The sequence below is a fragment of the Callithrix jacchus genome, chromosome 2 (genome assembly GCF_049354715.1).
Source record: "Callithrix jacchus isolate 240 chromosome 2, calJac240_pri, whole genome shotgun sequence".
Taxonomy (NCBI): domain Eukaryota; kingdom Metazoa; phylum Chordata; class Mammalia; order Primates; family Cebidae; genus Callithrix; species Callithrix jacchus.
Window position 1 is genome coordinate 67,526,529 of NC_133503.1, and position 27,347 is coordinate 67,553,875.

The following is a 27,347-nucleotide window of genomic DNA, read 5'->3' on the forward strand; positions in this document are numbered from 1 at the left end:
CAATTTTGGATCTCTCCACTCTTCTCATGTGGGCACTTATTGCTATATATTTTCTTCTAGAGACTGCTTTAAATGTGTCCCAGAGATTCTGGTATGTTGTGTCTTCGTTCTCATTGGTTTCAAAAAACTTCTTTATTTCTGCCTTCATTTCATTGTTTATCCAGTCAACATTCAAGAGCCAGTTGTTCAGTTTCCATGAAGCCATCCGGTTCTGAGTTCATTTCTGAATTCTGAGTTCTAACTTGATTGCACTATGGTCTGAGAGACTGTTTGTTATGATTTCAGTTGTTTTGCATTTGCTGAGGAGTGCTTTACTTCCAATTATGTGGTCAATTTTAGAGTAGGTGTGACGTGGTGCTGAGAAGAATGTATCTTCTGTGGATTTGGGGTAGAAAGTTCTGTAAATGTCTATCAGGTTTGCTTGTTCCAGATCTGAGTTCAAGTCCTGGATATCCTTGTTAATTTTCTGTCTGTTTGATGTGTCTAGTATTGACAGTGGAGTGTTAAAGTCTCCCACTATTACTGTGTGGGAGTCTAAGTCTCTTTGTAAGTCATTAAGAACTTGCCTTATATATCTGGGTGCTCCTGTATTGGGTCCATATATGTTTAGGATCGTTAGTGCCTCTTGTTGTATTGATCCTTTGACCATTACGTAATGTCCTTCTTTGTCTCTTTTGATCTTTGTTGCTTTAAAGTCTATTTTATCAGAGATGAGAATTGCAACTCCTGCTTTTTTTTTTTTTTTTTTTTTTTTTTTTTTTTTTTTTTTTTTTTTGCTCTCCATTTGCTTGGTAAATCTTCCTCCATCCCTTTATTTTGAGCCTTTGTGTATCCTTGCGTGTGAGACGGGTTTCCTGGTTACAGCACACTGGTGGGTTTTGGCTTTTTATCCAATTTGCCAGTCTGTGTCTTTTGATTGGTGCATTTAGCCCATTTACATTTAGGGTTAATATTGTTATGTGTGAATTTGATACTGCCATTTTGATGCTAGCTGGCTGTTTTGCCTATTTGTTGATGCAGATTCTTCATTTTGTTGATGCTCTTTAGCATTTGGTATGTTTTTGGAATGGCTGGTACTGGTTGTTCCTTTCTATGTGTAGTGCCTCTTTCAGGAGCTCTTGTAAAGCATGCCTGGTGGTGACAAAATGTCTGAGTACTTGTTTGTTCACAAAGGATTTTATTTTTTCTTCCCTTATGAAGCTCAGTGTGGGTGGATATGAAATTCTGGGTTGAAAGTTCTTTTCTTTAAAGATGTTGAATATTGGCTCCCACTCTCTTCTGGCTTGTGGGGTTTCTGCTGAGAGATCTGCTGTGAGTCGGATGGGCTTCCCTTTGTATGTAACCCCACCTTTCTCTCTGGTTGCCCTTAGCATTTTCTCTTTCATTTCAACCCTGGTGAATCTGATGATTATGTGCCTTGGGGTTGCACTTCTTGAGGAATATCTTTGTGATATTCTCTGTATTTCCTGGACTTGAATATTGGCCTGCCTTGCTAGGTTGGGGAAATTTTCCTGCATAATATCCTGAAGAGTATTTTCCAGCTTGGCTTCATTCTCTTTGTCACATTCAGTTACACCTATCAAACATAGATTAGGTCTCTTCACATAGTCCCACATTTCTTGGAGACTTTGTTCATTTTTTGTGCTTTTTTTCTCTAATCTTCTCCTTTTATTTCATTGAATTGATCTTTGACCTCTGATATCCTTTCTTCTGCTTGGTCAATTTGGCTGTTGAGACTTGTGCATGCTTCACGAAGTTCTCGTGTTGTGTTTTTTAGCTCCATCAATTAACTCATATTTCTCTCTAAGTTGTCCATTGTTGTTATCATTTTCTCAAATCTTTTTTCAAGGTTCTTAGTTTCTTTGCAGTGAGTTAGAATGTGTTCTTTTAGCTCATGGAAATTTCTCATTACCCACCTTCTGAAGTCTGATTCTGTCATTTCATCACACTCATTCTCTGTCCAGCTTTGTTCCCTTGCTGGTGAGGGATTGTGGTTCCTTGTAGGAGGTGAGATGTTCCAGTTTCGGATGATTTCCTCCTTTTTGCACTGGTTTCTTCCCATCTTTGTGGATTTATCCACCTGTCATCTGAGTAGTTGCTGACTTTTCGATTGGGTCTCTGAGTGGATGCCCAGATTGTTGATGATGAAGTATTTCTGTTTCTTAGTTTTCCTTCTAACAGTCTAGCCCCTCTGCTGTAGGACTGCTGAGGTCCACTCCAGGCCCTTCTTGGCTGGGGTACACCTGTAGCAGCTGCAGAACAGTGAGGGATGCTACCAGTTTCTTCTGCTGCTATCTTTGTCCCAGAATGATGCCTGCCACATGTTAGTCTGATCAGTCCTTTGTGAGGTGACTCTTTGGATATACGGGGGTCAGGGAGCTGCTTGAGGAGACAATCTGTACTTTATAGGAGCTCAAGTGCTGAGCTGTGAGCTCCGTTGTTCATTCAGGGTTGCTAGGCAGGTACATTTAAGTCTGCTGCATCAGAACTCATAAAGCCCCTTTTTTTCCTCAGGTGCTCTGTCTCGGGGAGTTAGGGCTTTCTTTATGAGTATCTGTTGCACTGTCCTGCCCAGCAAGGAGGTAGTCTAATCACTACCTGCCTTCTGAGGCTCCACCCTGCTGTCATTGGCTCCACCCTGCTGCCATGGGCTCTGCCCTGTTGCTGTAGGCTCCACCCTGCTGTTGTGGGCTCTGCCCTATTGCTGTGGGCTCTGCCCTGCTGCCGAGAGTAATTCCCTGTAGTCCTGTTTATATGGGTGTGGTTAGAACTGCCATGGCAATGGTGGCCCGCCTCTGTATTGGCGGACTCTCTCTGTTATGGCGGGTTGCCTTGGTGATGGCAGGCTGTGTCAGCATAGGGAGAGTACCTCCATAGGGGCACAATGCCTCGGTAATGACAGACGCCCCTCCCCTACCGAGCTGCACCTTCCTGGGTTCAGCTGTGCTTGCCGTGAAACTCTCAACCCCAAGCGTTTCCAATTGCTGTTTCATTTGTTTTTGTGGTAGTGGGACCCACCAAGCCTGATCACCTGGCTCCCTGCCTTAGAGCCCTTTTGTTTTTTTAAGTTGAATGGTTGACTCTCTCCCAGGTGTTTCAGTCACCTGCTGAAAGGGCACTGGGATCTGTGTGATTTCCCATGCAGTGACCCACTGCGCTGGCTCAAACGTTGCTGCCTGGGAATCTCCTGGCCTGGCTTACTGTTTAAGTCCCATTTAATCTGATGAATGTGCTAAACTGCCTTCCCAAATCTCAAATTGCCAGTTTAACAGGGCAACCAGACCAGTGTATTTGTACAGAGTGCTGCGCCAGCCAAAACAGCTATGCTGGTGTCCCGTGGGGCTCCTACACCTGGGAATTTCCTGGTCTGTGGGCAGTAAAGATCCATCTGGAAATGCGGCACCCAGTCACCTTCTGTGCTTACACTGAGCACTGCAATTCTGAGTCGCTCCTATAGCACCATCTTCCCCCTTCCGAACCACTTTTCCTGTTTTAAGAGCCACAGTGTGCTCTTCCTCTAAAGATAATCAGCAGTACATTGCATCACTTATATATTACGTGGAGCCACAGCAGAAAGCATTTGCCAGGCCTCAGAGAACTAACAACCACCGCCATCAGAGCAGCACTCTGCAGGCTTCAGAGGTCACTGATATCCACAGTCCATGTAATCATCTGGTCACCAAGCAAAGAAGAGAGGATCATCAACCTCCTAAGAGATGAGGAAACAGAGGTTCAGAAAGGTGCAGTCACTTTCTCAAGCTTGCACAGAGTGAGTCTCAGAAGCCAGTAACTCTATTCTTACTGGGCCATTGGTCAGTGCTGAGCCCTCCCCAAGCCCTGTCTCCAACTTCCACAGGCCCTAGGCTCCACGGGTGGTGACTGAAAAGAGTAAGAGCTTGTCATCACCCCGAGTAGCAGTGCAGGGTTGTAGCAGGGGCTCTAGGACCCACCAAACTCTGGATCAAATCTCAGCTCTTTCATTTGCCACCTGTGCAACTTGGAGAAATTCTTTATTCTGAGTCTGTCTCCCGTTTTGTAAATTGTTAAAAGGATAATACTCCCTTGATAGAACTACTGTGAAAATTGCTTGCTAGAGAGGTTGCTCCAAATTATACTCTTACCAGCAGTCTATGAAAAGTAGCCATTTTCCAGCATCTTATGCAAGGTATTTGGTTTTTAAGAAGCTGATAAAAGCCCAGGAATGTGCAGATATTTTCACCACTGACTCTGAAAACTGACAAAAGAAAAATCGAAGATTAATTTGTTTCTCCTCAAGTTATCATATATAAATAATCACTTTGCTGCAAATTAGTTGGAGGCTAACTTTCTGCCACAAAAAATCTAGCACAAGAACTTTATGCTTTATTTTGACAAGTAAATTTAAGACTGTACTTGAAGATTCATAATTTATTCTAATTATTCAGCTTGTTTGTTTTTTCTTCATGTTTTATGTAGATATCAAATTTAGCTACATGCTACAGACAAAATTGCTGCAGAATTCTGATGACATGTATCTTCTGACTACCTCAAAGAAGGTAAAAAGGCAACTTGAGCTGCCAGGTCCAGCAAGTGAGGGTAGAGAGCTCCAGGCAAAGGACCCAGTGTAGGCAAGGCCAGGGAGGCTGGAGATTTCACAGTGAGTTTGAGAAACCAAGAATCCAAAGTGGTTAGAATCCCGTGTGTGTGTGCGTGCGCATATGTGTGTTTTCCTGTGTGTGTCTATGTGTTTGTAGAATTTAGACTGTAGAAGAAGGAGGGCAGGTAGGTCAAGGCCAGTTGGATGAACTGAGTAAGCCGATTAAAGAGAGTGGTTGACACACAGAACCACATGTATCAGGCTACGAGCACTGGAGGGTCATTGACATTTCTATCCAGAGGAGAACAGGATCTGTCTGGCATTTAGAAATATCATAAGGATGAATTTCCATAAGGAAGACGGCATTCAGCAAAGTTTGGTGATAGCTAGGATGTCCATTTCAGAAATAATAAGGCCAGAACTAGGCCTTGGTGGTGGAGGTGGAGAGGCAGAGATGGCTGTGGGAGGCATATAAGAAATAGAATTGACAGTTCTTATTGAATGACTAGCTATAGAAAAACAGGGAAAGAAAAACACTTACAGTTATGTCCAGTTTCCTGGTCAGGCAGCCCAGAAGGAGGGAGGTAATGGAGCCTTCTCAACAGTGGAACCTGGGGAACCTGGGCCCTCTACATGGCCATTCCCAGGCCACAGAGGAGGTAGGGGCTGGAGGTAGCAACTGAATTGCAGAGAGATGGTGATAGAAGCCTTGGAAAAGAGGCCACCCAAAGGCAGGTTGTGCATGCTGATGGGGGTGAGGGGTCAGGTAGAGATCACAGGAGGTTTACGGGGCTCATTAAGGGAAGCTCTCTTGTCTGTGATTTGTGTGAGAAGCATCAGGAGCTGCAGGGTAACAGAATGTGCCACCCCAAAATATGCTACTTTGGCATAAGAGTTATTTTGAACTAAAGACATTTAAAAAAGCAGAAGGTGCAAAAAGGGCATTGTGGCTTCCTCCTTTCTCCATGAAAGCAGAAGATGAAATTCCCATATGAAAGATGCCATTTTTATACCAGGGGGAAGAAACATTCTTATCACCAGAGACAAGAAATTGAGGCAAAGAGAATTCCAAACACAGAGACCATTATTTTCAATGGTGAAAACCACAATTACTTTTGCACCAGCCTAATAAAAAAGGAAGAACTAATTGTGAATCCGCTAAGGCATCTGGACAACAACACTGAGAATATAAACTTTCAAAGCCAATTGTGTGTGTGTGTGGCTTCTTTAATACCCAAGTCCAAGCCATTCCTAATTTCATAAAGAAACAGATTTTGGCTGGGCACGGTGGCTCACACCTGTAATCCCAGCACTTTGGGAAGCCAAGGCAGGCAGATCACGAGGTCAGGAGTTTGAGGCCAGCCTGACCACCATGGTGAAACCCCGTTTCTACTAAATACAAAAATTAGCCGGGTGTGGTGGCATGTGCCTGTAATCCCAGCAACTCAGGAGGGTGAGGCTGGAGAATCACTTGAACCCTGGAGGTGGAAGTTGCAGTGAGCAGAGATGACACCACTCACTCCAGCCTGGGTGGCAGAGCAAGACTCTGTCTCAAAGAGTCATGTGACTGACACAATGGCTGAGATGCTGCTCCCGGCTTCCCAGCAATGCCAAGTGAAAGCCATGACGGCTGCCGTGGGCTCGGCAGGCCACCCCGCGGTGCTGCTGCTGCTGTGCGCACTGCTGGCACCCAGCGGCACATATGTGCTCCACGACTCCGACAGGCTGGGCCGGGAGTTTGATGGTATCGGCGGGGTCAGCGGCGGCAGGGCAACCTCCCGACTTCTGGTTAATTTCCCAGAGCCTTATTGTTCTTAAATATCGGATTATCTCTTTAAGCTGAATTTTGGTGCCTCTTTGCATATTCTAAAAGTGGAAATAGGTGGTGATGGGCAGACAACAGATGGCACTGAGCCCTCCCACATGCACTATGCACTAGATGAGAATTATTTCTCCTCTAGTGGGGATATGAGTGGTGGTTAATGAAGGAAGCTAAGAAGAGGAATCCTAATATTACACTCATTGGGTTGCCATGGTCATTCCCTGGATGGCTGGGAAAAGGTTTCAACTGGCCTTATGTCAGTCTTCAGCTGACTGCTTATTATGTTGTAACCTGGATTGTGGGTGCCAAGCGTTATCATGACTTGGATATTGATTATATTGGAATTTGGAATGAGAGGTCATATAATGTCAATTATATTAAGATGTTAAGAAAAATGCTGAACTATCAAAGTCTCCAGCAAGTGAAAATCATAGCAAGTGATCGTCTCTGGGAGTCCATTTCTGCTTCCATGCTGCTTGATGCCAAACTCTTAAAGGTGATTGATGTTATAGGGGCTCATTATCCTGGAACCCATACAGTAAAAGATGCAAAATTAACTGGAAAGAAGCTTTGGTCTTCTAAAGACTTTAGCACTTTAAATAGTGACACGAGTGCAGGCTTCTGGGGTCGGATTTTAAATCAGAATTATATCAATGGCTATATGACTTCCACAATCGCATGGAATTTAGTGGCTAATTACTATGAACAGTTGCCTTACGGGAGATGTGGGTTGATGACAGCCCAGCAGCCATGGAGTGGGCACTACGTGGTAGAATCTCCTATCTGGGTGTCAGTTCATACCACTCAGTTTACTCAACCTGGTTGGTATAACCTGAAGACAGTTGGCCATTTAGAGAAAGGAGGAAGCTATGTAGCTCTAACTGATGGCTTAGGGAACCTCACCATCATCATTGAAACCATGAAACTGTCTTCAGAGATAAAGGATATAAGGAGAGCACCTGTTGAATGAGGGTCTTATGACCTGCTTCAGAGGAGAAAGGAGAAGGTCAGAGAGTAACCTTTCTACTTCTGCATTTTTCTCAGACTTCTTCACTTTAAAATATTTGGGGGTAGTGTGTCTTGAGCCCTGTCATGGCTGTTATGAATAATGGTATGGCTTAGCATACATGAACAAATTTTTCTGTGGACGTGTTTTCACTTCACTTGTATATATATGTAGGAGTGGAATTGCTGGGTCACATGGTAACTCTGTGTTTAAAATGTTGAGGAACAACCAAATTGTTTTCCAAAGTTATTGCACATTTCACATTGCCACAGTAGTTTATGAAGCTTACAATCCTCCACGTCCTCCCCAACAGTTCTTATTGTCGGTGCTTTTGATTATAGCCATCCTAGTGGATGTGAAACGCCACGTTATTGTAGTTTTATTTGCATTTTCCTAGAGACTAATGATGTGGGGATCTTTTGTTGTGCTTACTGGCCAGTAGTATACCATCTTTGGGGAAATGTCTGTTTAAATCTGCCCATTTTTAAATTGGGATATTTGTGTTTTTATTACTGAGTCTTAAGTGTTTTCTATTCTGTACAAAAATTTCTTATCAGAAATATAATTTGCAGATGTTTAACCATTGTATGGGTTGTCTTTCGTTTCCTTAATGGTACTCTTTGAATTAAAGAAAGTTTTAAATTGTGGGAAAAAAAGGAAATATATGAATGTTTTTATCTTAGTGACTTTGGGTTGAATTCTATTATTTTCCTTAGCCAGATTCTTACAGTCATTTTTCTCTTTCAAATTTGTAGGCAGTTAGAAAACTAGAATAAAATGAACAAGGGAGAAAGTGCATAAAGAAGCTCACTATGGTGGGGAAAAGATAAAGTGAGTGCTTAGAATTGAAAACTCGGTCTCTAGGCTGAATCTACCCCTCATCAGTCACATGTCTCTGTATAAGAGCCTGGATTCAGAAAAATTACAGCTGGAAGAGGCTTTAGAGGCCATGATACCCAACTGCCCCCTTCAGGAGAGGCGGGAGAGACTGAGGCCCAGAGAGAGGATACAAGTTTTCCTGGATGGCCCCATCAGCAAGTGGCCAAGCCGATACTCCACTTCAGGTTCAGCTGCTCTGGCTCTGAACAGGGCTATTGATATATAACCTCCTTAGCCTTCAGGCTCTATATCAGAATTGTCAAATAATATATTAAATATGCAAGGCTCAAGGGCCTTAAGTGTTCTCTGAAGACACATATGAACTTGGGCTGCAGCAAGTACCAGCTGTGTGACCTTGACCTTAAACTTTCTGAGCATTTATATCCTCAGAAAAGAGAAAAGAGGATGGTGGAGAGAATAGTACATAGTTCATGCACGGCAAAATCTAGAGAGAGATATCTGATAGTAAAAGAAGAGGAAGTAGTTCTACCTGGCAAAGTCAAGAATGGCTTTCAGAGTAATGTGGTGTTTGTGGAATCTGTAGCTTTGGGACAAGTATACATATTTGGGGTAGGTAACTATGGTTGTTTAAAAAGAGTTAAAAAGAAAAGGAGTGGGTTAAAGGAACAGCATGAGCAAAGACACAGAGGGTGAAAGCAGCCATGGGAATAAAGAGAAGTTCCAGGCTGGTTTGGATGCTGTTTGCATGAATCAGTGCCGATTCCACAGCCAGGCTCTGCAGGGGAGCAGTTATTGTCCTGCCTGCCCTATATCCAGTCTGCCTCCTTCTCTGGTCACCCCATTCTGTTTTCCTCTCTGTGTGCATGTGGTTCAGGTGGGGCTGACTCCAGGCCCTAGAAATAGTGATTGGTTCAAAAGTAGGAACATGGCCTGTGCTGGGCCAGTGAAGATCTTTCCTGGGACTTTTGCTGGACTTCTTGGAACATAAGCTTTCTCTTTCCATTGGGGTTTAGCTGGTAGTGTGGAAGCTTATAGCTGCTGGCTCCCATCTTTGCCACCACATGGGAAAGCTACATAGTCATACCCCACCACAGAGGAGAACAAGACTGAACTCTGGAGAAGAATTCTGGTGATGTTTCCGAGTTATGATGTCAGCTCTATTCTAGAGCTTTTAGTTATGTGAGGCAGCAAATTCCTCTTTTTTTTTTCTTTTGCTAAAGCCTATTTGCATAGGTTGCCACTAAAAGAATTATGATTAAAAAGTAGTATTAATAACAACAGCAGTTGTTTTCTAGTGAGCATTAATCACATGCCAGGTGGTGTTTTAAGAGACTTATAAATAATAATTTATTACTCCCACCAACGACAGTTGGTGCTAATTGAAAACTGTCTTTTACAGGTAAGAAACACTACAGCCCAAAGAGGACAGGTAACTTGCCTGATTTCTCACAGGTTGTAAGTAGTGGAGCCAAGATTTGAAGCCACAGCATTTATGCTCTTACCAGCTATGCTATATTGAACCCCAAGATTGACACAATGGTTTCCTTCAATGAACCAGTGGTCCATGGATACTTTATGCTGTGATACTGCCCAGCTCATCTTATTTGTAGCATGTTATTCTGGGTTCAAGAATGTCCACAGTTACCACCCTTTCGTTAATACTCTTAATTGTAGTAGAAAATTTCATAGAACAGAACTTGATTTTTTTTTTTTTTGAGATGGAGTTTCACTCTTGTTACCCAGGCTGGAGCGCAATGGTGCAATCTCGGCTCACTGCAACCTCCACCTCCTGGGTTCAGGCAATTCTCCTGCCTCAGCCTCCCAAGTAGCCAGGATTACAGGCACGCGCCACCATGCCCACCTAATTTTTTGTATTTTGAGTAGAGACGGGGTTTCACCATGTTGACCAGGATAGTCTCGATCTGTTGACCTCGTGATCCACCCACCTTGGCCTCCCAAAGTGCTGGGATTACAGGCTTGAGCCACTGCGCCCGGCCTTTTTTTCTTGATTTTTAATCTTAAAGCCCTTGGCCAGCTGGGTGCGGTGGCTCATGCCTGTAATCCCAGTACTTTGGGAGGCTGGGGTGGGTAGATCACCTTAGGTCGAGAGTTCAAGACCAGCTTGACCAACGTGGTGAAACCCCATATCTACTAAAAATAAAAAATTAGCCAGGCACGGTGATGCGTACCTGTAATCCCAGCTACTCAGGAGGCTGAAGCAGGAGAATCACTTGAACCTGAGAGGTGGAAGTTGCAGTCAGCTGGGATAGCACCATTGCAGTCCAGCTTGGGCAACAAGAGCAGCAAAACTTCATATAAAAAGAAAAAAAAGGCCCTTTGTTCTTTTTCTCCCAAGATGCCTAATAGATCTTTATGAACAGAGGAACCCCCAGCGAACACTCAAAATATGCCCCTCTCCAGATGTAGGTTTACACCAGTGTCCCCGCATCATCCTACTCAAGAGTTTCCTGCTACAGCCATGAATGACTCTCCCTCGAGACTGAAAACTTTCAGGACATCAACCGTAACTCAGTCTGCTAACTATAGACAGTAAGAGTAAAGTTGTTGTTTGGCTACAATGGAGTGAGTGCTTCTTCTGTGCCAGGTACTGCCCTCAGCACTTTCCAGGCATCAGCTCTGGAATTCAAACTGTCTGTCCCTAAATTCAGTGTTCCAACTTCATGCTGAACTTCAGATTACAAAAACGTCCACAGAAAAGCACATGCCAGAATAATGAAATGTACTGTCTTCTTCTGGAAGCTCAAGGGAAATAAATTTGAGTTTGGACAAAGAAAATAAATTTGAGATTGTAAACCGTGGCTAGTAAATGTGCAACCCACAATAGGCACTCAAGTTTTGCTAATCTAAGTGGGATGAAATTGAGGGTATTACCACATCACACCTACTCTAAAATTGACCACATAATTGGAAGTAAAGCACTGCTCAAAAAATGCAAAACAACTGAAATCATAACAAACAGCCTCTCAGACCATAGTGCAATCAAGTTAGAACTCAGAATTCAGAAACCGACCCAGAACCGCACAGCTTCATGGAAACTGAACAACTGGCTCTTGAATGTTGACTGGGTAAACAACGAAATGAAGGCAGAAATAAAGAAGTTCTTCGAAACCAATGAGAACGAAGACACAACGTGCCAGAACCTCTGGGACACATTTAAAGCAGTCTCTAGAGGAAAGTATATAGCAATAAGTGTCCATATGAGGAGAATGGAGAGATCCAAAATTGACACCCTATCGTCAAAATTGAAAGAGCTAGAGGAGCAAGATCAAAAAAACTCAAAACCCAGCAGAAGACAAGAAATTACTAAGATCAGAGCTGAGCTGAAGGAGATTGAGACACGAAAAACCCTTCAAAAAATCAATAAATCCAAGAGCTGGTTTTTTGAAAAGATCAACAAAATAGACAGACCACTAGCCAGATTGATTAAAAAGAAAAGAGAGAACAACCAAATAGATGCAATAAAAAATGATAAAGGGGAAATCACCACAGATTCCACAGAAATTCAAACCATCATCAGAGAATATTACAAACAACTCTATGCACATAAACTAGTAAACCTGGAAGAAATGGATAAATTCCTGGACTCCTGTGTCCTCCCAAGCCTAAACCAGGAGGAAGCTGAAACTATGAATAGACCAATAACAAGGTCTGAAGTTGAGGCAGCAATTAAGAGCCTACCTCACAAAAGAAGCCCAGGTCAAGATGGGTTCACAGCCGAATTCTACCAGACACACAAGGAGGAGCTGGTACCATTCCTTCTAAAACTATTTCAAACAATCCAAAAAGAGGGAATCCTTCCCAAATCATTTTATGAGACCAACATCATCCTGATGCCAAAACCCGGCAGAGACCCAACGAGAAAAGAAAACTTCAGGCCAATATCCATGATGAACATAGATGCAAAAATCTTCAATAAAATATTGGCAAGCCGATTGCAACAGCAAATCAAAAAACTTATTCATCATGATCAAGTAGGATTCATCCCAGGGATGCAAGGCTGGTTCAACATACGCAAGTCTATCAATGTAATTCACCACATAAACAGAACCAAAAACAAAAACCACATGATTATCTCCATTGACGCAGAAAAGGCATTTGACAAAATTCAACAGCCCTTTATGCTAAAAACCCTCAATAAGCTCGGTATCGATGGAAAGTATCTCAAAGTAATAAAAGCTATTTATGACAAACCAACAGCCAATATCATACTGAATGGGCAAAAACTGGAAGCATTCCCTTTGAAATCTGGTACTAGACAAGGATGCCCTCTCTCACCACTCCTATTCAATATAGTACTGGAAGTTCTAGCCAGAGCAATCAGGCAAGAAAAAGAAATAAAGGGTATTCAAATAGGAAAGGTGGAAGCCAAATTGTCTCTATTTGCAGACGACATGATAGTATACCTAGAAGACCCCATCGCCTCAGCCCAAAAACTCCTGAAACTGATAAACAACTTCAGCAAAGTCTCAGGATATAAAATCAATGTGCAAAAATCACAAGCATTCGTCTACACCAATAACAGACTTAAAGAAAGCCAAATCAAGAGCGAACTGCCATTCGCAATTGCTACAAAAAGAATAAAATACCTTGGAATACAACTCACAAGGAACGTAAGGGACCTCTTCAAGGAGAACTACAAACCACTGCTCAACGAAATCAGAGAGGACACAAACAGATGGAGAAACATTAGATGTTCATGGTTAGGAAGAATTAATATTGTGAAAATGGCTATACTGCCCAAAGTAATTTACAGAATCAACGCTATCCCCATCAAGCTACCATTGACTTTCTTCACAGAACTGGAAAAAACCACCATGAACTTCATATGGAACCAAAAGAGAGCCCGCATAGCCAAGTCAATTCTAAGCAAAAAGAACACAGCGGGGGGCATCACACTACCGGATTTCAAACTATACTACAAGGCTACAGTAATCAAAACAGCATGGTACTGGTACCAAAACAGACATATAGACCAATGGAACAAAACAGAGGCACCGGAGGCAACACAACATACATACAACTATACAATCTTTGATAAACCTGACAAAAACAAGCAATGGGGCAAGGATTCCATGTTCAACAAATGGTGTTGGGAAAACTGGCTAGCCATGTGCAGAAAGCAGAAACTGGACCCCTTCCTGACACCGTACACTAAAATTAACTCCAGATGGATTAAAGACTTAAACATAAGACCTGGCACCATAAAAACCCTAGAAGGAAATCTAGGCAAAACTATCCAGGACATAGGAGTAGGCAAGGACTTCATGAACAAAACACCAAGAGCATTGGCAACAAAAGCCAAAATAGACAAATGGGACCTAATGAAACTCCACAGCTTCTGCACGGCAAAAGAAACAGTCACTAGAGTGGATCGGCAACCAACAGAATGGGAAAAAATTTTTGCAGTCTACCCATCTGACAAAGGGCTGATATCCAGAATTTACAAACAACTCAAGCAGATTTACAGGAAAAAAACAAACAAGCCCATTCAAAAGTGGGCAAAGGATATGAACAGATACTTTACGAAAGAAGACATATATGAGGCCAACAATCATATGAAAAAATGCTCATCGTCACTGGTCATCAGAGAGATGCAAATCAAAACCACATTGAGATACCATCTCACGCCAGTTAGAATGGCGATCATTAAAAAATATGGAGACAACGGATGCTGGAGAGGATGTGGAGAAAAAGGAACACTTCTACACTGTTGGTGGGAGTGTAAATTAGTTGAACCATTGTGGAAGACAGTGTGGCGATTCCTCAAGGCCTTAGAAATAGAAATTCCATTTGACCCAGCAATCCCATTACTGGGTATATATCCAAAAGACTATAAATCGTTCTACTATAAGGACACATGTACACGAATGTACATTGCAGCACTAAACAGCAAAGACCTGGAATCAACCCAAATGCCCATTGATAATAGACTGGATTGGAAAAATGTGGCACATATACACCATGGAATATTATGCAGCAATCAGAAATGATGAGTTCGTGTCGTTTGTAGGGACATGGATGAATCTGGAAAACATCATCCTCAGCAAACTGACACAAGAACAGAAAATGAAACACCGCATATTCTCACTCATAGGTGGGTGATGAAAAATGAGAACACATGGACACAGAAAGGGGAGTACTAAACACTGGGGTCTATTGGGGGGAAAAGGGGAGGGCCAGTGGGAGGGGGAGGGGGGGAGGGATAGCCTGGGGAGAAATGCCAAATGTGGGTGAAGGGGAGAAGAAAAGCAAAGCACACTGCCATGTGTGTACCTACGCAACTGTCTTGCATGCTCTGCTCATGTACCCCAAAACCTATAATCCAATAAAAAATTAAAAAAAAAAAAAAAAAAGAAATTGAGGGTATTTCACATGAATGGAATGAGAAGGGTGGGAAGGGGAGGGAAGGGGAGAGGAGGGAACGGGAGGGGAGGGGAGGGGATAAAATCAAAGCTAATCAAGTCAAACTGAAAATAATGACAGAAAATGTATTGGATTTGCAGACACCTACATCAAAGATTAAACTATGAGCAGTAAGTAATTGATGTGCTTTCTGCACATGGCTAGCCAGTTTTCCCAACACCATTTGTTGAACAGGGAATCCTTGCCCCATTGCTTGTTTTTGTCAGGTTTATCAAAGATTGTATGGTTGTAGATATGTTGTGTTACCTCCGATGCCTCTATTTTGTGCCATTGGTCTATATGTCTGTTTTGGTACCAGTACCATGCTGTTTTGATTACTGTAGCCTTGTAGTATAGTTTGAAATCTGGTAGTGTGGTGCCCCCCGCTGTGTTCTTTTTGCTTAGAATTGACTTGGCTATGCGGGCTCTCTTTTGGTTCCATATGAAGTTCATGGTGGTTTTTTCCAGTTCTGTGAAGAAAGTCAATGGTAGCTTGATGGGGATAGCATTGATTCTGTAAATTACTTTGGGCAGTATAGCCATTTTCACGATATTGATTCTTCCTAACCATGAACATGGAATGTTTCTCCATCTGTTTGTGTCCTCTCTGATTTCGTTGAGCAGTGGTTTGTAGTTTTCCTTGAAGAGGTCCCTTACGTTCCTTGTGAGTTGTATTCCTAGGTATTTTATTCTTTTTGTAGCAACTGTGAATGGCAGTTCATTCTTGATTTGGCTTTCTTTAAGTCTGTTATTGGTGTAGACAAATGCTTGTGATTTTTGCACATTGATTTTATATCCTGAGACTTTGCTGAAGTTGCTTATCAGTTTCAGGAGTTTTTGGGCTGAGGCGATGGGGTCTTCTAGGTATACGATCATGCCGTCTGCAAATAGAGACAATTTGGCTTCCACCTTTCCTATTTGAATGCCCTTTATTTCTTTTCCTTGCCTGATTGCTCTGGCTAGAACTTCCAGTACTATATTGAATAGGAGTGGTGAAAGAGCGCATCCTTGTCTAGTGCCGGATTTCAAAGGGAATGCTTCCAGTTTTTGCCCATTTAGTATGATATTGGCTGTTGGTTTGTCATAAATAGCTTTTATTACTTTGAGATACATTCCATCGATACCGAGTTTATTGAGGGTTTTTAGCATAAAGGGCTGTTGAATTTTGTCAAATGCCTTCTCTGCATCAATTGAGATAATCATGTGGTTTTTGTTTTTTGGTTCTGTTTATGTGGTGAATTACATTGATAGACTTGCGTATGTTGAACCAGCCTTGCATCCCCGGGATGAATCCTACTTGATCATGATGGATAAGTTTTTTGATTTGCTGTTGCAATCGGCTTGCCAATATTTTATTGAAGATTTTTGCATCTATGTTCATCATGGATATTGGCCTGAAGTTTTCTTCTGTTGTTGGGTCTCTGCCGGGTTTTGGTATCAGGATGATATTGGTCTCATAGAATAATTTGGGAAGAATTCCCTCTTTTTGGATTATTTGGAATAGTTTCAGAAGGAATGGTACCAGCTTTTCTTTGTGTGTCTGGTAGAATTCAGCTGTGAACCCATCTGGACCTGGGCTTTTTTTGTGTGGTAGGCTCTTAATTGCTGCCTCGACTTCAGACCTTGTTATTGGTCTATTCATAGTTTCAGCTTCCTCCTGGTTTAGGCTTGGGAGGACACAGGAGTCCAGGAATTTATCCATTTCTTCCAGGTTTACCAGTTTATGTGCATAGAGTTGTTTGTAATATTCTCTGATGATGGTTTGAATTTCTGTGGAATCTGTGGTGATTTCCCCTTTATCATTTTTTATTGCATCTATTTGGTTGTTCTCTCTTTTCTTTTTTATCAATCTTGCTTGTGGTCTATTTTGTTGATCTTTTCAAAAAAGCATCTCTTGGATTTATTGATTTTTTGAAGGTTTTTTTGTGTCTCAATCTTTTTCAGTTCAGCTCTGATCTTAGTTATTTCTTGTCTTCTGCTGGGTTTTGAGTTTTTTTTGGTCTTGCTCCTCTAGCTCATTCAATTTTGTCGATAGGGTGTCTATTTTGGATCTCTCTATTCTCCTCATATGGGCACTTATTGCTATATATCTTCCTCTAGAGACTGCTTTAAATGTGTCCCAGGGATTCTGGCATGTTGTGTCTTCGTTCTCATTGGTTTCGAAAAACTTCTTTATTTCCGCCTTTATTTCATTGTTTATCCAGTCAACATTCAAGAGCCAGTTGTTCAGTTTCCATGAAGCTGTGCGGTTCTGGGTTTGTTTCTGAATTCTGAGTTCTAACTTGATTGCACTATGGTCTGAGAGACTGTTTGTTATGATTTCAGTTGTTTTGCATTTGCTGAGGAGTGCTTTACTTCCAGTTATGTGGTCAATTTTAGAGTAGGTGTGATGTGGTGCTGAGAAGAATGTATCTTCTGTGGATTTGGGGTGGAGAGTTCTGTAAATATCTATCAGGTTTGCTTGCTCCAGGTCTGAGTTCAAACCCTAGATATCCTTGTTGATTTTCTGTCTGGTTGATCTGTCTAATATTGACAGTGGAGTGTTAAAGCCTCCTACTATTATTGTGTGGGAGTCTAAGTCTCTTTGTAAGTCATTAAGAACTTGCCTTATGCATCTGGGTGCTCCTGTATTGGGTCCATATATGTTTAGGATCGTTAGCTCTTCTTGTTGTATCAATCCTTTTACCATTATGTAATGGCCTTCTTCGTCTCTTTTGGTCTTTGTTGTTTTAAAGTCTATTTTATCAGAGATGTGAATTGCAACTCCTGCTTTTTTTTGCCCTCCATTTGCTTGGTAAATCTTCCTCCATCCCTTTATTTTGAGCCTTTGTGTATCCTTGCCTGTGAGATGGGTTTCCTCGATACAGCACCCTGATGGGTTTTGGCTTCTTATCCAATTTGCCAGTCTGTGTCTTTTGATTGGTGCATTTAGTCCATTTACATTTAGGGTTCATATTGTTATGTGTGAATTTGATACCGCCATTTTGATGCTAGCTGGCTGTTTTGCCCGTTAGTTGTTGTAGATTCTTCATTATGTTGATGCTCTTTAGCATTTAGTGTGATTTTGGAATTGCTGGTACTGGTTGTTCCTTTCTATGTGTAGTGCCTGTTTCAGGAGCTCTTGTAAAGCAGGCCTGGTGGTGAGAAAATCTCTGAGTACTTGCTTGTTCGCAGAGGATTTTATTTTTCCTTCACCTATGAAGCTCAGTTTGGCTGGATATGAAATTCTGGTTTGAAAGTTCTTTTCTTTAAGGATGTTGAATATTGGCCCCCACTCTCTTCTGGCTTGTAGGGTTTCTGCCGAGAGATCTGCTGTGAGTCTGACGGGCTTTTCTTTGTGGGTGACCCGACCTTTCTTTCTGGGTGCCCTTAGTATATTCTCTTTTATTTCAACCTTGTTGAATATGACGATTATGTGCCTTGGGGTTGCTCTTTTTGTGGAATATCTTTGTGGTGTTCTCTGTATTTCCTGCATTTGAGTGTTGGCCTATCTTGCTAGGTTGGAGAAATTTTCCTGGATAATGTCCTGAAGAGTATTTTCCAGCTTGGATTCATTCTCTTCGTCATATTCTGGTACACCTATCAAACGTAGGTTAGGTCTCTTCACATAGTCCCACATTTCTTGGAGACTTTGTTCATTCCTTTTTGTGCTTTTTTCTCTGATCTTGGTTTCTCGTTTTATTTCATTGAGTTGATCTTCGACTTCTGTTATTCTTTCTTCTGCCTCGTCAATTCGGCTGTTGAAACTTGTGCATGCTTTGCAAAGTTCTTGTATTGTGTATTTCAGCTCCTTCAATTCATTCATATTCCTAAGGTATCCATTCTTGTTATTATTTTCTCGAATCTTTTTTCAAATCTTTTTTCAAGGTTCTTAGTTTCTTTGCATTGATTTAGAACATGTTCTTTTAGCTCACAAAAGTTTCTCATTATCCACCTTCTGAAGTCTAATTCCGTCATTTTGTCACAGTCATTCTCCGTCCAGCTTCGTTCCCTTGCTGGTGAGGAATTGTGGTCCCATGTAGTAGGCGAGGTGTTCTGGTTTCGGGTGTTTTCCTCCTTTTTGCGCTGGTTTCTTCCCATCTTTGTGGATTTATCCACCTGTCGTCTGTGTAGCTGCTGACTTTTTGATTGGGTCTCTGAGTGGACACCGAGATTGTTGATGATGAAGTATTTCTGTTACTTGGTTTTCTTTCTACCAGTCTAGCCCCTCCACTGTACGACTGCTGAGGTCCACTCCAGGACCTGCTTGTCTGGGGTGCACCTATAGCAGCTGCAGAACAGCGAGGGACAGTTTCTTTTTCTGCTATCTTTGTCCCAGAATGATGCCTGCCAAATGCTAGTCTTTTGGATATAGAGGGGTCAGGGAGCTGCTTGAGGACACAGTCTGTACTTTATAGGAGCTCAAGTGCTGAGCTGTGAGCTCTGTTGTTCATTCAGGGCTGTTAGGCTGCTGCGTTTAATTCTGCTGCCACTGAACTAATAAAAAAAAAACCCTTTTTTTCTCAGATGCTCTGTCTTGGCTGGCATTGGGGCTTTCTTTGTGAGTGTCAGTTGTGCCGTCCTGCCCTGCTAGGAGGCAGTCTAGTCACTATTTGCCTGCTGAGGCTCCGACCTGCTGGTGTGAGGTTCGCCCTGTTGCTGCAGGCTCTGCCATTCTGCTGTGGTGTCCACCCTGCTGCCATGGGCTATGCCCTGTGGTGGAGCCTCTCTGTTGTAGCGGGTTGCCTTGGCAACGACAGGCTGCATCAGCAATGGGTGTGTACCTCAGTAGGGGTGGATTGCCTCTGTAATGGCAGATGCCCCTCCCCACGGAGCTGCACCGTCCTGGGTTCAGCTGTGCCCTCAGGGACCCTCTCCACTGGGAGCGTTTGGAATTACCATTTTGTTTGTCCCACTGCACTACCCCAAACGCTGTTTCCCTGGAATCTCCTGGCCTGGCTCACTGTCCAAGTCCCATTCAGTCTCAAGTTCAGCCCTCTCAAGTCTCAGATTGCCAGTTCAACAGGGCACCTGGACCAGTGTGCTTTGTGCGGAGGGCTGTGTAGCACCGCTGCACTATAGCACCGGCCGCCGGCCGCACCGGCTCCCGGCTGCAGCAGCCAAAACCTCTGCCTGGCTTCCCGTGTCTCTTTTATACCTGGGAATTTCCCCGTTCTGTGGGCAACAAAGATCCGTTGGAAATGCGGCCCTGACTCACCCTCTCCACACAGTCACCGAGAGCTTCAATCCTGGGTTGTTCTCACCACGCCATCTTGAGTCCCCATCCCAGGAACACTTTATTTTATTGTGCTTTACCTTATTGAGCTTCACAGATAGTGTATTTTCTACAAGTTGAGGCTCATTGCCACCCTGTGTACAGCAAGTTTCTGCCATTTTTTCCAACAGCATGTGCTTGGTTTGTGTCTCTGTGTCACATTTTGTAATTCTCACAATATTTCAAACTTTCTCATTATTACTATATCTGTTATGGTGATCACTGATCTTTGATGTTACCATTATAATTGTTTTGGGACACCACAAAGTGCATCCATATAAGATGGCAAACTTTATCAATAAATGAGTGTGTGTTCTGACTGATCCATCAACCGCTGTTTACTTATCTCCCTCTCTTCAGGCCTTTCTATTCCCTGGGACATAACAATATTGAAATTAGGGCAATTAATAACCCTAAATAAACTTTCAGCATTTAAGTGGAAGGAAGAGCCTCACATCTTTTACTTTAAATCAAAAATTTAGAAATGATTAAGCTTAGTGAGGAAGGCATGTTGAAAGCTGAGAGAAGCTAAAAGCTAGGCCTCTTGTATTCAAACAGTTAGCCAAGTTATGAATGCGAATAACAAGTTTTGGAAGGAAATTAAAAGTGCTACTCTAGTGAATACACAAATAAAAAGAAAATGAAACAACTTTATTCCCAATATGGAGAAAGTTTTACCAGTCTGGATAGAAGATCAAACCAGCCACAATATTCCCTTAAGTCAAATTCTACTCCAGAGCAAGGCCTTAATGCTTTTAAATTCTATAAAGGCTGAGAGAGGTGAAGGAGCTTTGGGAAAAAATCAGAACCAACTGCTGTTGTTGGTTTATGAGGTTTAAGGAAAGAAACCACCTCTATAACAAGAAAAAGCTGCAAGTGCTGATGTAGAAACCAGAGCAAATTATCCAGATCTAGTTAAGATTATTGCTGAAGGTGGTAACACCAAACAACTGATTTTGGCTACAGACAAAACAACTTTTATTAAAAGAAGATGCCATGTAGGTATTTAATAGATAGAAAGGAAAAGTCAATGCCTGGCTTCAAAGCTTCAAAGGATAGGCTAGCTCTCTGGTTAGGGACTGATGCAGCTGGTAACTTTAAGTTGAAGCCAATGCTAGTTTACCATTCTGAAATTCTCAGAGCCCTTAATAAATATTCTAAATCTAATCTGCCTGTATTCTGTAAATGGAACAACAAAGTCTGGATGGCAACATATCTGTTTATAGCATAGCTTTCTGAATATTTTAAATCCACTGTTGAGACCTACTGTCAGAAAGAGATTTCTTTCAAAATCTTATTGCTTATTGACAATGGGCCTGGTCACCTAAGAGTTCGATGGACATATACAAAAAGATTAATGTTATTGTCATGCCTACTAATGCAACATTCCCCCATTCTATAGTTCATGAATAAAGTAGTAATTTTGACTTTTAAGTCTTAAATGGCATTTTATAAGGCTATAGCTGCTATAGATAGTGATTGCTCTAGTGAATCTGGGCAAAGTAAATTGAAAACTTTCTGGAAAGAATTTACCAGTCTGCATGGTATCAAGAACATTTGTGATTCATGGGAGGAGGTCAAAATATCAACAGGAGATTAAAAGAAATTGGTTCCTACTTTCATGCGTGACTTTGGGGGTTTTGAGACTTTGTGGAAGAAGTAACTACAGATGTGGTAGAAATAGCAAGATAACTAGAATTAGAAGTGCAGCCTGAAGATGTAACTGAATTATTGCAATCTCACGGGAAAACTTTAACAAATGAGAAGTTTCTTCTTAGCATTGAGCAAAGAAAGTGGTTTCCTGAGATGAAATCTGTTGCTGGTGAAGATGCTGTGAACATCACTGAAATGACAACCAAGGATTAGAATACTGCATAAACTTAGTTGACAAATCAGCTGCAGGGTTTGAGAGATTAACTCCAAATGTGAAAGAAGTTCTACTTGTGAGTACAATGTTATCCAGCAGCATTGCATGCTACAGAGAAATCTTTCATTAAAGGAAGAGTCAATCTATGTAGCAAACATATTGTTTTATTTTAAGAAATTGCCACAGTCACTCCAGACTTCAGCAACGACCACTCTAATCAGTCAGCAACCATCAACACAGAGGCCATACTCCACCAACAAAAAGATTATGAGTCACTGGAGGCTCTAGTGATCATTAACAGTTTTTAGCAATACATATATCTTTTAAAATATGCACATTTTTACATATAATGCCATTGTAGACTTAATAGACTACGATATATTGTAAACACAACTTTTACATGCATTGTGAAGCCAAAAGCTTTGTGTGACTCACTTTCTTTAGATAATGTGGTGGTCTGGAATCATATCTACAATATCTCCAAGGTATGCCTGTATATATGTACATCGATATAGATACGGATATAGCTAGATATAAATGGAAGTGATGTTTCATAAAATATTATTGATATTTTATGTACTCTATTCTCTAATCTATTTATTTTATTCTAGTCTAATCTTATTTTAATTATTTTAGTCCTGAGTAAAATTAATCCATTAATTATATTCTCTTTGAATAAGTTGAACTTGTAATATGGAAAGTCCTGTTCTGCTGGAAAAGGCTCTCGGTGGACCTGAGGTCAAATCCCACTCTTCATATACTCCCTTTGCAACTTCATGCTCTTTCGGAGCCTCAGTTGTTGCATCTGTAAAATGACAGTGATAACTCCTCTGCCAGGCCCTTGGGAGGGACAGATGGCATTATATCTGTAAAGATCTCAGTATAGTGGGACACTGAGCAAGTAGTCCTTAGCATCAACAAACTACAAGAGCTGCATTTGACCCAATGTAATAATTCCTGATTCCCTTAACATCTGTCTCAGTTCCTCTTGGTGCATGGTGGTCAGTCCAGCTGAAATGTGGTATTTCCAGCACAGGAACTGTTGTCCATCCAGGTTATGGCTGGAGGTTCCTGTCTCCCAGGCATTCCTCAGGCTGCCCTTCTGCCCTGGGATCATTTCAGAGAAAACCAGAATCTCAGGTAATTAATTGCTGTGAGCCAGGGCCTGTCTGACTCATGTCAGGGAGCAGGCAGCATGCCGGGGAGCAGGCATTATTCAGGATTTAAAAATTCTGACCTGTTGGGAACAGAAAGATAAGGCTGCCGCACAAACTAGAAAATGGTCTGGTAAAATGCTAACCCATCCATTCATTCATTTCAATACATGTGGGCACTCATGATGTTTTTCAGCCCTGGTCAGGCTCTAAGGAGACTGAATGAGTAAGATGCATCCCCTCCCTTTGAGAAACTCACAGTATAGGGGGCCAAATAAGGAAGTGAACAGTTATGATATATCAAAATGAGTGGCATCATGGCACTATGTCTTGGCTATCATGAATAAAGCTTCAATGAACATGGGAGTGCATATATATCTTTAGGGTACTGATTTTAATTCTTTTAGACATAAAGCCAAAACTGAGATTTTTGGATTATATAGTAGTTCTATTTTTAATTTTTTGAGGGACCCATACCATTTTCCTTAGTGTTTGCACCATTTTACACGTCCACCACTATGCACAAGAGCTCCAATTTCTCCACAACCCAAATGTCCATTAACAGACAAGTGGATAAAGAAAATGTGATATAAAGCCAGGTGCAGTGGCTCATGCCTATAATCTCAGCACTTTAGGAGTCCAGGTGGGAGGATCACTTGAGGCCAGGAGTTTGAGCCTTAGCAACATAGAAAGATGTCTCTACTAAAAAAAAGAAAACAGTGATATATACATACAATGGAATATTATTCAACCTTAAAAAGAAAGAAATCCTATGATTTGAGACAACATTGTAGGATGGATCCTGAAGATATTATACTAAGTAATATATATTAGTCACAGAATGACAAACATTGGATGATTCATTTATACAAGGCATCTAAAATAGTCAAAATATAGAAGCACAAAGTAGAAGGAGGGCTGCCAGAGACATGGAGAGTTGTTACTCATGAGTACAAAGTTACAGTTAAACGGCTAACAGTACAGCATTGTACAGTTAAACATTTGATGAGGATAGATCTCATGCTAAGTATTCTTGCCACAAAAATAAATAAGATAAAAGCAAAGGGACCCATGGAAACTTTGATGTGATGGATATGCTTATTGCCTTGATTGTGGTGATCGTATCACAGGAGTCTGGTGATGTCCAAACTCACCAAATTATGTACACTAGATATGTGAAGTTTTTGTATATCAATTATACCTCAGTAAAACTACTAAAATCCAAAAGGGTAGAGGAGGAATAAATGAAATTATTACATGCCAAAATTTTTATTATGTCGAGACAAATGACAAAATATGTTATTCTTGTTATTTGCAATTACAGAAAATATATTAAATTGCATGTTCGGTTCTTTCCAAACTGTCTCACAATGAGAAAGTTCAAGGTCAGTCGCGGTGGTTCACACCTGTCATCCCAGCACTTTGGGAGGCTGATGTGGGAGGATCACTTGATCCCAGGAGTTCAATACCAGCCTGGGCAATGTGGTGAAATCCTGTCTCTACAAAAAAAAAAAAATCCAAAAATTAACCGGGCGTGGTGGCATGTGCCTGTAGTTCCAAATACTCATAAGGCTGAGGTGGGAGGATCACCTGAGCCTGGGAGTTCAAGCCTGCTGTAAGCTGAGATTGTGCTGCTGCACTCCTACTTAGGTGAGACAGTAAGATCCTGTTTCAACACAAAGAAAGTTATGTCAGAAAAATAAGCAGAAGCTACAAATATTAAAACAGAAAAGCAAATGATTACTCTCATGCTTTTTGACATTCTGTATCTTTTATCCAAGTGCTAACAATTTGCTAGAACTTTTATATATCTGATGTTTAACTTTTTGCTGCCATTTAGCCAGACTGTATGGTGATATAAATCTTAAGTAATTTGGGGTGAGGTGATGAATGACATAGAGACCATGAAGACCCTGCGGATGGGGTGACTGTCTTGTCCTAAGAGAACAGTGGAAGACAAGGTTATCAGGGGAGGAGAAAGCAAAGGGAAATCCAGGCAGAAGGAACAGCCCAGGCAGAGCCTGGGAGGAAAGCCAGTGACCTGAAAGCAGACTGACCTTTGAAAGTGAGTCAGAGGCAAAGGTAGCTCAGGAAAGAGGGGTTGAGCGGATTAAGAAAGACTCTAAAAGGTAGGTTCAAGGACGTCAGGCTCCATCTGGCAGGTAATAGAGAGACATCAAAGGATTTGTAGGAGGTGGTGACAACCCCAGAGCTGTGATTTATAAAGAGTTCTCCAGAGCAGAGGTAAGTGCACTAGATAAAGAGTTCCCAGATAAGGAAATCTTTCTGGATGGTGCCCAAATAAGAGAGTTTAAGGAACTAGTGAAGACAAAGAGTTTCCAGATAAGGTAATCGTTCTGGATGCTGTCCAGATAAGACAGTATAAGGAACTAGTGAAATTTGAACACTAGATATTGGTTAATATCAAGAAATTTGTGTCAATTTTTTAATATATTTTATTTTTGTGGTACTTTTTTAAAAAAGTGAGTCCTTATATTTTAGAGCTATTTTTATGAATGAAATAATATGCTATCTAAAATGTTTTTCCAAATAATCTGGGTATGGGGGTGCAGGACTTTGGAAGTAAAGGATGATAGAAGTAATAGTAATAGTAGTAATTAGCTCTGAATTGATCATCACTAAAGCTGAGTGGTGGAGATACAGTGAAGTTCATTCCATTATGACTCTACTTCTGTTTATGTTTGAGATCTTTCATAATAAAATGCTTTTAAGATAATAAAGATTTAATGAAGAGAAGCCAACAAAGTGCTAACATATCCAGAGTGCCTATTCTGTTCCAGAGGGCCTCGTTTGTATTCATTACCTTCACAGGCACAACCTTCCTCTGACCCAGATAGTATTAATGCGCCCTTTTAGCAAATGAAGAAACTGAGGGTCAGAGTGTATGGACCATACTTAATGTAACACCGGTACCAAGTGGTGGAGTGAAGACACTAACCCAGTTCGCATCGCAGCCCTCTCTCTTTCATATACTCTAGGCTATGGGCGTGACCACAAACTGTCACTGCTTCGTGAAGGCCTGTGTTGGAAAAAGAGATACCACAGTGAACAAGGAAAAGGATACAGACAAGAATGTAATCAGTTACACAGAATGTCAGAAAACAATACGGAGAGAAATAAAGGAGAAAAGGAACATAAAACTGCCATGGCAGGAGATGAGCTGGGACAGACAAACAAAAGAGAAAGAAAACCAAGCAGGTAGCTGGTGAAACACATTTCAGGAAGAAGGAGCCAGCGGCAAGTACATTTCTCAGGTGCGAGCATGGTGGTATGTCCAACAGCAGAGAGCCGGTGTGGCCGGGACAGAGTGGGGAACGGAGCGAGTAGGGAAAGAGGAGGTTAGAGCACTAGATCCTACAGGGTTTGTGGGCCACATTCAAGACTTTGGCTTTTATTCAGAGTAAGATGAGGTGTCTTGCAGGGATTTTGTGAGCAGAGGAGAAAGGTAGAAAAGGGAGCATATCTGGCCTGCCTGCTATGCTTTGAAGCGCTTGCTCACAGGGTTGGTCTCTTAATTGCATCTGGGAATGTAGATTTGGGGAAAGTTCCCACCATCCTCTGGAGTGGCTTGTTGTGCCTAAACTGTTTTCTACAAGCAATGTGGTTTAGCTGAACATTGTCTTCCGCCTGAGTCTGGAATTTGTATATGTGCCAGGAAGGGAGTGCTATCATGACAAGTCCCCCAGTTTAAAAAAAAAACTCTGGGCACCAGTCTCTAACAAGCTTCCCTGGTAGAAGACAGTATTTTGTAACTTATTGCTGGGGGAATTAAGGATGTCCTGTGTGACTCCTCTTGGTGAAGCCCCTTGGCAGCTCGAGCCTGCTTTCCCGTGGACTTCGCCCCATGGACCTCTTCCCCTTTGTGGGTTGTGTTTGGCATCCTTTGCTGTAAAAACTACAGTCATGACTGCAACAATCTACAGAAACTGTGAGTCCTCCGGGTGAATTACTAAACCTAAGGGTGGTCTTGGGGATCCTGAAACAGGAGTGGTTTATCTGCCATGCTTTAAAAAGATCCCTCTGGCTGCTTTGTTGAGGGGAACTGGGCAAAGCCAAGGAGACCAGGAAGAAGCTTGTTGCAACAATCCAAGCAAAAGCTACTGAGGGCTTAGACCAGGAGGTGGGGGTGGTGAGAAGAGATAGGACCCTGTATTTATAAATACAAGAACTTGCAGGCAGGCAGAAGTCATCAGAAATGCCTGTGAGAACGAGGACTGCTAAGCAGCGGGCTGTCCTCACTCATGAGGTTTTATTATATTAGTTCCATAGTATGACAGGGACTTTGTAACAGACCCCTTATAGTTTCCAGGAGGGTCTGTGGTCCATCCCGCAAATGCAGTTTTCCAGGATCTCTTCCTCTCATCTAGCACTTATTTGCAGAACT

The 27,347-nt window shown here is 41.8% G+C and overlaps 1 long non-coding RNA gene and 1 pseudogene across 1 annotated transcript; one reads left to right on the plus strand and one right to left on the minus strand.

The window, feature by feature from the left end:
• The first annotated feature begins 6,132 nt into the window (after positions 1 to 6,132).
• LOC100406665 (galactocerebrosidase pseudogene) lies at positions 6,133 to 7,461 on the plus strand (annotated as a pseudogene).
• A 14,473-nt stretch (positions 7,462 to 21,934) lies between these two features.
• Positions 21,935 to 24,609, minus strand: LOC144581561 (uncharacterized). The gene is made up of 2 exons (XR_013532523.1): positions 24,533 to 24,609; positions 21,935 to 24,441 (listed from the first exon to the last, which is right to left on the minus strand). It is a non-coding gene; the product is annotated as an uncharacterized LOC144581561 (long non-coding RNA).
• Positions 24,610 to 27,347: the final 2,738 nt, after the last annotated feature.